A 13,102-nucleotide genomic window follows, 5' to 3' on the forward strand; every position below is an offset into this window, starting at 1 on the left:
CTGAAATTCTCAGGTTAGTGAGATAAGTGTTGGTAAGTGTGTGAGTATTGTTTGCCCTTCTCTGTGGCAGGCCGGAGTGGTTTTTGTAGTAACTGTTTGACTAACTGCTCCATTCTCCACCTCCATGTGCAAAGAGCCTATGCCCCTTGGCTTACCTTAACAGTCTCTGTTTCTCTTCCAAAATATTATAAATTGTTTGAACTCTCTTAGAATATTTTCCCAAGGTACTTCCTTTGGATATGGCAGAAAGTAGCCCATCAACCCCATGTTGAAGATGCAGAAATCGACCCAGATGGAGACTCTGTTGTTGTCCGTGGAGGCTCCGCCAGACCCCGGTCTTGTGACTCACAGTCAGGTGCTCTCCCTCCCACACTGCATTGTGGAGCGTATTCCTTGTTGCCTAAAATTACACAGAAGCCGCTCAAAGCTAGCAGGACCAGTTCTCCTTGTAAAGTCATCCCGTCTTACTGATGGAGGTCTAAGAAGCCCAAGATAAAAATTAACTTCAAAGCCAACCACTGAAAGATCTCAAGTGGGCAGGAAGGGAGGTCTGCCTGTTGTATGAACACTTAGAAATATTCATCTCCACCGACAATTTATCTGTTCCTATTTTTTTCTAAAGCACCCTTTCTTTTTCTGCTATCTCAGAGTCAGGATTATTTGGAGAGCACGGCAGCAGTATTCCCTCACTCTCCAACCGGATTCCTAAACTGGCTGAACTATATTAATCAGGGGCTGCCCTGGACACTATGTAAAGTAATAGATTAAGCTACCAGCCTGGTGTGAGACGAATATCTGTTGGCTTTTCTCTGCAGTGCAGCTAGAAGGAGGCCATGGCCTGGCAGATAATCCCTATCTATTAGGGCAAGAATCAATGTACCCGATCAGGTAATGCCCTAATTGGATTTTCTCTACAGAAGAGCAAGGAGTTGCCCAGAGGAATCACAGTTTGACAGTTTCCTCCTTCAAATGTGAGGGCTTGGCTGCAGGGACAACCTGTTGCCACCTTGATCCCTGGAGAACACATGGCATGAGCTCTTCTATGCTCGATGCCCACACTGTCATGGATTTAGAGTGTGAACCATATCTGCAGGTGTCCTCAATTTTCACTTTCATTATGTTTGTATGTCATTCTGAGGTCAGACACAAAGTGGAATGTGGGGTTGATAAATCAACTAGATAAATAAGGAAGAATTGATAGTATAATTTTGGCAGATTTGTCGTGGCATTTATAATGCTGAATCAACTGACTTATGTCAAAGCTGCACGGACTTCACCTCAGATCATGTGAATGTGTATTGGTCATTAGAGTTGAAGGTGAAAAAATCTAGTAAAAATGTATTCGGCACATACCGAATGCAAAGCACTAAGCTGAATTCTGTACAGCTGTTGTATTTCTGAACCTTTCCACGTCATGTACATTTTTGAGGTTCTAGCAGACATTTACTAAAGAGCAGTGATTTGGCTTTGCCTTTATTGAGTTGATGATTCTCTTTTAATTTTGAGGTTATTTATGCTGTGTTGTGTTATAAATCATTTTAGAAAATGATATATAGTGATGGTAGCTGTGTTTTCACTTGCATTTGCTTCTTTCTGCAAGCGACGTCTCTCATTTAAATAAATAAGAGCTAGGGTAAATATTTTCTGTCTTTCGAAAAGAATTACAGTTTATCAATTAAAAGAAAGGATGGGGAGATTTAAGCATGGCTTAATCTTGCTATGGCTTATGGATACAATTTAGGAAGACTCCCAGAGCCCACAGATTTAGACAGCAATTGGTGATTCCAGACTTCAGCCCATTTTCACCTGTGTTGTCTCTTGAGCATTTACTACCACTCCTTCTGGTGATATAATCTCTAGATTGATGGGAATTGGACAGGTCCAGCAAGGATTGCTTTGTCATGGAGATTCAGTAAAACCTAATTAATTCCCTTAACCGTGGGTGCTAGGGTAGGTGGGAGAAAATGTATGACTGACTCCTTTCCCTCCTCTGACACAGTAAATATTCTTCCCTGAGAGAAACCTCGTGCATTCAAAGTATTTTCTGTGGGTGCTTTGAACACGACTGCAGTTAGTAGAATTTTTTCCTTAATAATAGTAAATATTTTTCCCCTCAGAGGAAGGCAAAAGGGTCCACCTCTGAACTGAATAAAAATCCCAGCCTCTAACCTTCTGACGTCCTTTGGCAGCTTAACTGTAACCACGTATCTCTTGCTTTGGTCTAAACAGCTCTGTTGAAAGGCTGAGACCCAACCTTTTGTGATGAGATAGAACTGGAATCTAGCTTTTCAGATGGGGATAAGATCACTTCCAAAGGCCTTGGTGACAGGTCTCAGTGCTGGGGATCAACATGTCCTCATGAGGGCAGGATCTCTGAGTGATGGACCAGATGACCAGGAGACTTTATCTATGTACAGATATCAGGGAGTCAACTCAGGACATTCCGCATTCCGGAATGAGGGGCAGTTGGGGGAGGGGCGCAAACGCCTGGTAAACTGTTGAAACGGAAAGAAATTTCTAATTTTTCCCACAACACAAGGAAACAGAGTGGTATTAGAGTACAATATCAATTGAGAAAATAAAATACAGTAATGGTAGTCATTACTATATGGAAAACTAAAACTATTACTGTTACCATAAGAGAAGACTAACCAATCACTAACCAACTAAGCAGATAGAAATTTACCAAGGAATTCATTAAATCAATGAGGAAACACATAAGCTGCCTTTTTGCATTGTATTGGTGATTTCTTTTTTGAAGTAAAATTAGCTGCTCTTTCCTTATTGTGTTATTTCCTTGAATCAATTTGCGACTCTCATACCAGGATGCTTTTAACTCCTTTCTTCTGACCATATTCAAGGTAGAATCCCATTCCAGAAAGCTTGAGTGGTTCTCCAGGATTGAATAAGGCACCAGGCTTTCCATTCTACCTACACCGTTGACTGAATCATCCCAACAAGGTTCCGAGATGGTTAGTAATACTCGTATCCCCATTTCATTGGTAAGATTCTACTGCTTATCATGCTTCCTGGCCTGCCATTGCCTGCCTTCCCCAATCCTGCTAATTTAGCATCGCATCCTCTCTGAGGAGTCCCTGATGCAGCCTACAAACGTGTAAGGTGCCCAACTGCACTAGTGGGGTGCGATGTCTTAGGGTGAGGCAACAACGGCGCCTGTGTGCCCACTGGTCAAGGGCTTTCCCCTCCCCTCCCCCACCGTGTCTGCCCAGTCTGTGCAATAGCACTTGTGTCCTGGTCTCCTCTGCTTGGACTGCAGCCTTGCCATCAACCCCAGCGCCCTTGATTGGACCCCTGACACCATGCCTTGCCCTGACCAATCTACACCATCACCCCTCCCATTGGCCTCTCCCCTAACTGGGACTCCTAACGGCAAGCTACAATACTCTAGCAATTCTTTGAATCCCTCCCATTTTGCTTGTAACTAGACTCCTGGATTCCAGACTGTATGCATCACCTTCCCTGACTGCCTTTGCTCCCTGTGCTGGGCTGACACTTGAGAGTCTCCTCCCGCATTTCGGATCTCAGCACAACTTTTGAATTTTCTTCCTTCTTTGGTATCAGTATTCTCCCTCCCAAGAGCCGGTCTCAGTTTTGTGGTGCCCATAGCTTATTCAATTTGGGGAGCTTTCCTAATATACTACAAAATTATCAATACTAACGGGTAAAAATGTAAATACTCGTTTAGAATGAGAAAATAAATCACAGCATGGCTCCTTGGAAATTTATGTTTCTTTCTTCAGAGATCTCTTTAGGCAGTTTATCAGAAAAGCTTACACGAAATGCTTCCTGTTGTAGCCTGGCTTCCTTTTACCACTTAGAACACTCATAGCATATTCCTGGTGCTCAGAGAGGCCGGCGAGAGTGAGGGGCCTAATAGCTCTAGCCTCACTGGATTCACAAGTCACTCTGACCCCTTCATTGTGGCTCTGGGTGAGAACTCCTTGCTCTGAACTTCAGTTCTATAGAAACTTAACTGAGAGAAAGAGAGAGAGAGAGACAGACCAAGAGAATGAGGAGAGAGAGAGAGAGAAGGAGACAGAAACTGTATTTGTATATGTGAAAGAGAGAGACTGTGTGTGTGTGTGTGTAGGTGTATAAGAGAGAGATTAATTCAGATTATTCCCTCCAGCCTGCCAGTCCTCTCTCCTCTAGTGTGGACCCCCTTTCTTTCCTGACATTTTTTTTTTTTAATTTATTTTTGGTTGCATTGGGTCTTTGTTGCTGCATGCAGGCTTTCTCTAGCTGTGGCGAGCGGGGGCTACTCTTCATTGTGGTGCACAGGCTTCTCATTGCGGTGGCTTCTCTTGTTGCAGAGCACGGGCTCTAGGCGCGTGGTCTTCAGTAGTTGTGGCACGCGGGCTTAGTTGCTCCGCGGCATGTGGGATCTTCCCAGACCAGGGCTCGAACCCATGTCCCCTACATTGGCAGGTGGATTCTTAACCACTGCACCATCAGGGAAGTCCCTTGACATTTTATGTGCTGTTATTTACTGACAAACTGAGCTGCAGGAGAATTGAATACAGTTATAGTACTTCCCATTATGTCTTGGGGCGTAGTCAGGCATGAGTTGATTAACCACCTTGGGAGGGGGCACACATGGGGAGGTAAAGACCTAGAACACACACAGGCAGGCCTAGGAGGTCTGAGAGGGCGTGCAGGCTGCTAGGCAGAGCGTGGTATCTAGAGGGCGAGGAGACAAGCAATGATGTCATCTGGTGAAGCCGGGAGCATCAGGGAGGTCACCACTGGAATAACATTGGTCTTGATGGAACAATGGAGCCAGCACTGTGGCTTTCTCCTCCTTAAACAAGGGTTACAACAGATGCAAAGGGCCCAGCAGCCAGCAGCTGGCGTGCATGGCCTCTAGTGACAGAGCGCCACCTGGAGTTTAGTGGAAGAATTTCAATCCCTAGGGAAGCTCCCCCTATCAGAGTGTTGGGAGTTCAGAAACAAATTTAAGGGTTATTGGGAGAGGAATCAGGAAACGGATCCATAGGTTGGTTGAGCTGCTAGAAACAGGATCAAAGTGGAAGACTAGATCTTGGAAAGACTCAGAAGCAACACATGGAGGCCAGATGTGTTTGTGTTTTGGGGACAGAGGCATCTACCACTTACTTTCTCTATAACCTTGAACAAATTATTTAATTTCTTTGGGTGTCCCTTGTCTCTCTTTTCATTCTGTATAAAATAATAAAGGTGTAACAGGGTGACCCTGACCAAATGAGGTAACATCTAGGTGCATAATATTGACTGTATTTTTTTCTCTAGTGCATAATACGGAGGCTGGTGCACAGTAGGCGTTTTATAAATGTTTGTTAAACTGACACATCACCTACCAGGTGACTGACATACAGATATATTTATATTGATAGATAGGCAAATGGATCTATACAGATACATAAATCTGTGCATATGTGTATAATTATATAAACTTACCTATATATTTATCCAACAACCATCTCTTAGTTTTTGAAACTGACTATAAGGCCAGGGCCAGAGTAGTGTAAGTTGTGACAAGCCTCAGTCAGAGAATGTGAGGCTAGGAGTTTTAACTTCTTCCTGGAGGAGCCAGGGCCGCAGGTGTGGGTGAAGAGGCCCTCGCCAGGAAGAGAGGAAAGATTCAGAGATGAGAACTGGACAGACTTTGACTTGTTTGTCCTAAAACACCCTCTCTAGAGTTAAACAGAGTTCAAACCAAAGTTCAGAGTGATTTTCCTAAAGCAGGTATTACTATTTGTTTTCATGCTTCTGACTTTTAAAAAATGAGGCTCAGCTCCTGTCTTCCTGGGAAAAGACTCCAGTTAAGTTTTCAGTGAACTTCACCATTTTCCTATTTGCCTCAAAGGCAAGGGAGAATGATGCTTTCTCATTGATTCTCTATTTGGTTTCCAAACTGTGATGTACTTCAATAAATTTTTTGGTGTTACTTTGATCCAGTGAAGCCTAGAGCAGCCCTGCACTTCTTGGGGTTTAAGTTTAGCCTTGAGTGACAGACTGCTTGGTCAAGAACAGAGACCATGGGGCTTCCCTGGTGGCGCAATGGTTGAGAGTCCTCCTGCCGATGCAGGGGACACGGGTTCGTACCCTGGTCCGGGAGGATCCCACATGCCGCGGAGCGGCTGGGCCCGTGAGCCATGGCCCCTGAGCCTGCGCATCCGGAGCCTGTGCTCTGCAATGGGAGAGGCCACGGCAGTGAGAGGCCCGCGTACCGCAAAAAAAAAAAAAAAAAAGCTAGACAGGGAGGTTAACTGGATATAGAAGGTCCTGGTAGGTTTTTGAACACACTGTCTTGCAAAATAGTACCACATAAATTAAGGATTTCCTTTTAGGAACTATGAAATTCCTTTTAGACTATACTGTCGTGTTTTATCCTTTCCAGACTCTGTGGCGTAAGAATTTTTCCACTCATTTTAAAGATGATGATGTTGTGGCCCAGAGAGATAAAAATTAGTTCGTGATCACCTTGCAAATTCACCTCACCTATTAAGATTAAATCAGCATGTGTTAGGGTAACACAGGGAGGAGGACAGGAGACAGCCTGTACTTCCCAGAGAAAAAGTGTTCAGCAAACATGAATTCCCCTTGGTTCTGTCTTAGTTTTAAAGACTGGGCTTCTGCCCTATTCTCGTGACCAAGCCGCAGCTTTGCCCACCTCCATGGACCTCTTTGGTCCTTCCATGCCTGTGTCCCGGTGTGGATAACCTCCTCAGATTCTGATAACTTTCAAGACTGAGCATCTATCTCTGAACCTGGCCTTAGCTATGACTATGCCTCCTTCCAGACTTTTGAAGGGAGCTGCTGGCCTCTGCCTGCCTGCCGTCTACTTGGATCACTAGGGATCACCATGCCCTAGACTCTTGCTTGGGCAACCCATCTGATAGCCCCTTGGTGTGACTTCCTGCCTGGAAATTCATCCAAGTACCTGCATCCAAGTGGCAGGTGGGCCAGGTTCCTGGGCCCTGAGCTCTATCAGCCTGATCCATCCCTCTCTTTCCAAGTTGCTTTTCCAACAGTGGAGCTTGTTGAAAGTAGAGATGCTTGGGCTTCATTCTAGACCAACTGAACTAGAAGGCCCCATGGTGTGGCCTGGGCATCTATATTTTAAAATATCACCCAAGGAGGATCTTGATCCAGCTGTTTAGCAGTCTGCCTTCCAGGGAACACTGATGTAGGTACTTAGACTACATGACCTCTAAGGCCTCTTGCAACCCAGTGAGCCTATGGCTGGCTCAGAGTTAGGTCAGGTTCATGAATTAAATTCAGGTCAGCACACTTCATCTCCTAGGAGTTTCTAAAACTACTTCTTCAACAGAAAAATTATTTAATCTCCCCTTCATATCTCCTCTGGATGAACCCATCTTAGCGACCACTACATGGGTATTAGAAGTCCTGCAGGATAGCTTGGACATTTCTCTGCTTCTGCAGCTAGCATTCTAACTTGTTCTTATTCTAAGGTTCCTAGGAGGCAGGACTCTTGCCATGTTTAAAGCCTGACCTCGCTTACAGGCTCCTGGACCTACATTTGCTCTTTGCTGTCACTGCCTCCACCTACTTTCAAGTTTCTTCTTAGAAACGATCATCAGTCCACATTCAAAGCCATCTCTATCAAAGCCAGTTCTTTGAACTCTTCTAAAGCATAATCTGGGAACATCAGAGATTTAATGTCCTTTAAAATACTGTGAAAAAAAGATAGTTCTGCCTAGATTGAATCCTCCAGATTCATTAGCTACCAGGCTAGGTCTTACTGATGCACTAAAACATTTGTTGATGTACTAAAACTTTTTAAAACTTGATTTTATAAACCGAGAACCTTGGAAACTTTTAAACATCTTCCTGTGAAGTCGTTTAAAAATTCTATATATTTGTACATCATTTTACTTCACCTTCACATATGCCACGGGGTGCAGTGTATTAACGCTAGTGATTTCATTCCTTTAGAGCATCTGTATTTGTGCACTGCAGAGAGTTCTTGTGGTAATAAAGAGTAGTTTTATTGGAGAGCAATTTATCCCTTGACTATTTTCATGCTACCCAAAACAAGACAGGTTTTGTAAGTTTTGGTTTCATAGACATGCCAGTTCCTAACATTTTCGGTATCATAGAAATCAATGTCTCTGAAAGCATAATGATAATAAGAATATCTTAGATTCCCAGTATAACCAAGAATATCCTGGCATGAATTCTGAGGTCATCAATTTGTGAAGAACATTAAGTGCTGAGATGAAATTAGAGATAATCACTCAAACAATAGGTGGACAAGAGGACTTGGAGAGAGACACAGTTTGTCATCATATCCCTGACAAGGGATATTTTGGTTAGCTTGCCACATCAACACCTTGTTTATCATAGTTAATATTTTCCCCACCTAATTATTCTCAGGCTGCTCTATCCCTGCCTCCTAGCTATCGAGCCCAGCCAGATCTGGAAGAGATTGAAGAAATGACTAAGTTGGCTTCAGTTCTGGGCATGCTGGATGTTAGCCACAATAGAAGCCTCATTGAACGCATGTTTAGGACATGGTAACACATTGGGACACACGAGGGGATTTGGCCAAGAGCTCATTACCTGGCCAACAGCTCATTCTCTTCCCAGTGAATCTCCAAACCAGCAAAAATGTGGCTGGCGTGACTCTAAAGTAACATGCAGTATTTTCATGAGTTTGTAGTTCTTTTAAATAAAACAATGAGAAAAGAGGTCATTTCCCTTTGTTTCAAGATGGAAAGATCTGGGGTTGAGGGTGGTCAGGATATAGTTTTGAAGTAGCTTTACTAAAGTGGACTTCCATTTAATTCACCAAGGAAGCTGAGTAGATGCAGGAAGAGTAACAGAGGGTGGGAGATACTTAGCAGTTGGGAGGACCAGGGACATGCTTTCCCTGGGCACTCAGAAGGATAGTTCATATTTTCACTAGAGAATATTCAGCCTAAGTTCCAAAAACATTTACATGTTCAATCTGCTTTTTTTTTTTTTAATCTGCTTTTTAATTTGTCAAAGAAATTCTGCAAGTTAAGTCCTTAATTATTGGACCTCAAAAGTGGTTAATCTTCTAACTATAGACCATAAAAGTATATTAATTAAAGTGGAATTGATTTTAAAATATTAAAATACATTTGAAAACACTCATAATAATTCTGAGACAACAAAAGTAAGATAGAACAAAATGTCCAAAAAGGTGTATAATACCTCTTACTTCATGCTAAAAAAAGTGAATTTAAAATTAGACATTACCGGGCTTCCCTGGTGGCGCAGTGGTTGAGAGTCCGCCTGCCGATGCAGGGGACACAGGTTCGTGCCCCGGTCCGGGAAGATCCCACGTGCCGCGGAGCGGCTGGGCCCATGAGCCATGGCCGCTGAGCCTGCACGTCCGGAGCCTCTGCTCCTCAACGGGAGAGGCCACAACAGTGAGAGGCCCGCGTACTGCAAAAAAAAAAAAAAAAAAAAATTAGACATTACCTAGACTTCCAGTTTAATATAAGTCATGCGAGAGATACCTTATCGGAGAGATACCATATCGGTCTTCTCCTAACATTCCATGAAAATCCCTTTGAAAATGTACAAGTGTTTTTTTCGGTTTTTAATTGCAGCCGTTCTGATAATCAGTATACAGGACAATCGTATGCTGGACTCTGGGAGGATTTCCACAGACTGCCACATCAGTGGTGTTGGACTGAGAAGCACAGTCGTGGACTCCGTTTATTCCACCCTCTGTCTTGGCAAAGTACACATCATCTGGCAGAAGAGAGGAAAAAGCTCTCTGTTACAGTCATAGCCTGTTCCCTAGCTCAGGGCTTCTAACCAGAAAGTCAGGCAACCACATTCCTTTCTGCATGAGGACAATATTTTTTAGGCAGCCAGATCAGGGCTTACCTCCTCTTTCCTTTCTTTTCTCTTCAGTCTTGATTAGAGACTATAGGTCTTAGTAGAAACTGGGCCAGATGTGTGATGCAGTGTGGGGAATGTTCGGACATAATTGGTTGTGGTAGTGCATGGAATTGGGATTGTCAGTGTGACAGAGTGAGGCAGAGACCAGAGCCTGGAAGCGTGAGTGAGTGACGGTGTTGGGATGTGGGGTGTGTGTGTGTGTGTGTGTGTGTGTGTGTGCGTGCCCGTGCGTGCGCGGGGGACTTCAAGGCTTGTCTTTGGAAAGAGGTAATTGCAGACTGTGCCCAAGTCTTTTACATAGTCAAAAGATTCCGGCGGTGAGAGAAGGAAGTTTGTTTATTTATCCAGCAAGTGTTTATTGAGTACCTACTATGGGCCAGATGCTGTTTTGGTGGTAGAGAAACACCAGTGAAAAGGAGAAACCAGGGCCTGGTTCTTCTAGGGGGTGGGAGATGTGGGCTGGCAGGGCCGGGGGTGGGGCGAGACAGACAGAAATAAGCAGACCAGTGGAAAAGTGTAATTTCTGATAATCATCAGTGTTGCGACTTCCCTGGTGGCTCAGTGGTTAAGAATCTGCCTGCCACCGCAGGGGACACGGGTTCAAGCCCTGGTCTGGGAAGATCCCACATGCCGTAGAGCAACTAAGCCCGTGCACCACAACTACTGAGCCTGCTCTCTGGAGCCCACGAGCCACAACTACTGAAGCCTGCGTGCCTGGAGCCTGCGCTCCGCAACAAGAGAAGCCACCGCAACGAGAAGCCCGCGCACCGCAACGGAGAGTAGCGCCCGCTCGCCGCAACTAGAGAAAGCCCGTGTGCAGCAACGAAGACCCAACGCAGCCAAAAGTAAATAAATTTATAAAAAGAAGAAAATCATCAGTGCTGTGAACAAAATAAGATGGGGTAATGTGGCAGAATGAATAGGGGTCCTCAGACCAATCCACAGTGGCCCCAGCATACAGTGGGCCCTAGGGTGCAAGGCTTACCCAGAAGAAACCAGAACAGATGGAGTAGAGGAAACAAAGTTTGATTCTCACCATACTCTATTATGCAGGTACTATTATTGTCTTGTTTTACAGATGAAAAAAATAACCGGAGACAATGCATGGCAAAGACAAATTCTTAAGAGAAGATTTACAAGCAGTTAATAAATATTTGGAACTTGTTAACATTCACAAGTAATGAAATAAACACACTGATAATTAAAGGAATTAAATTAAAAATTACAATTAGATGCCATTTTCAATCAATCAAATTTGTGAAGATTATAAAAAAAGACTAAATTATTGCTAGTGGTAGTGGCATAAGTTTGACCCTCTCATTTGCTGCTGAGAAGGTTAACTGGTACAACTTTTAAGTAAAACTATCCTACTTGCGAGAATAAATCCCAAGGAAATTACCAGAAAAGCAAGTAAGATTAATATGCTGGATATTTTTTTATTGTAGTATTATTTTTAATAATAATAATAATAAAAAATTATTTTTAATAAGGTATAAATAATAAAATTAAACAATTTTAATAATAAAATAAATAAATAAAATATATTTAATTTAATTTTTTTATTTATAATTTTTTATTTTTATTATAAAATTTTATTATTAAATAAAAAAATTTTTAAAAAATTATTTAAAAAAATAATAAAAAATTTTATTATAAAATTATAAATAAAATTTTTATTTTATTTATAATTTTTTATTATATTTAATATATTATAAATAAATAAAATTTTAATAAATAAAATAAAATAATAAAAATAAAATAAAATAATTATTTTTTAATAAGGTATAAATAATAAAATTAAACAATTTTTAATTGTTTAATTATTTTAATTTTTTATTGTAGTATTATTTTTAATTGTAGTATTATTTATACAATCCCCAAATTGGAAACAACCTACATGTCTGACAGTAGGGAAATACTTCATATATAGAACCACTATATAATCATTAAAGATGATGTTCATGAAAATTTATTAATGACATGAGGCAATGATTGTTAAAATATTAAATGAAAAGGTAGGCTAAAAATTGTGTATACGGTATGATGGAATTTTGGTACCAGAAGCACCTGAGGTCCAAGACCTCAATTAGAAATGACATTTCCAGTTTCCCTTGGCAAGGTGTGGCCACACAAGCAAGTTCCAGCCAGTGCACGTGAGCAGAAGTGATGGACGCCACTTCCGGAACATCTTCCCCAAAGCAAGCTACTTGCCCCCTATGTCCTTTTTCTCCCTTTCCACAGGCTGATATATGATGCGGTAGTTGGTAAGCCAATTTTGACCATGAGGACAAGAACAACACTCTAAGGAATGACAGAACAGTAAGATAGGCGCCTAGGTCCCTGGATGATCTTGTGGAGTACAGCTTCTCCCTGCTGAACCTGTCACGTGGAACTTTAACGGGAGAAATAACCTTCTATCTTGTTTTCAGTGATTGAGTCTCTGTTTAAGCAGCTGAACTATATCCTAACTAGCACAGATAGCAACTGTGTAAAATATATTAACATTTTCATTCCTTATAATGGTTTCATACTTAAGGACACTAATGGCCTTAGTAATAACACTGAGTAAGAGGTCCTGATAGGAGTTTCATTAATAAAAGCAGAATGTTTAACATTGTGCCTCTGCTATTCTGGCAATCAGATATACATCTGTTTCAGAAAAGCGGCAGATGCAGTTGTAAAAAGATGAAAGCTTTGCTTAGGTCTCTAAGTGGTCTCAAAGCTATAGAGTGTTAGTGGCGATTTTTGTGTTCCACCCCTGTCCCTGGCATGCAGTATGGGATATGTGTGCTGATTTATCCAGTTAGCTCTGTCTGATCTTTAAGGGGAGGCTTCTTGTACTGCGAGTGGCTGTATGAAAGCAAATCGGTAAGAAGGAGAAACAGAAGAGTGAGAGGCATGTCGTTCTCTCTGGGCAACTTTACTTCCTTCTCTTCATCAGCATCACTTGCTAGAACCTAGATAAGCCTTGAGCATTTGCTCCTGGGAGGCTGTTAGAGACTGCTTTGCAATGTCTTATTCTAGCAAAGGAAAAACTGCGGTAGAGCAGGAACAGGAGGTGAGATTGGGGGTTAAGGACGTAGGGTTTATATCCATTTATATTGGAGACTGAATTATGAGGGGGTGAAGGTGCCTAATTGCAGGTCAAGTCCAAATCCAAACTTGGGAGTGGTAGTTCTGGGTTAGTGTCAGGCAGGGT

This window comes from Orcinus orca, chromosome 2 (genome assembly GCF_937001465.1).
Source record: "Orcinus orca chromosome 2, mOrcOrc1.1, whole genome shotgun sequence".
NCBI classification, from domain to species: Eukaryota; Metazoa; Chordata; class Mammalia; order Artiodactyla; family Delphinidae; genus Orcinus; species Orcinus orca.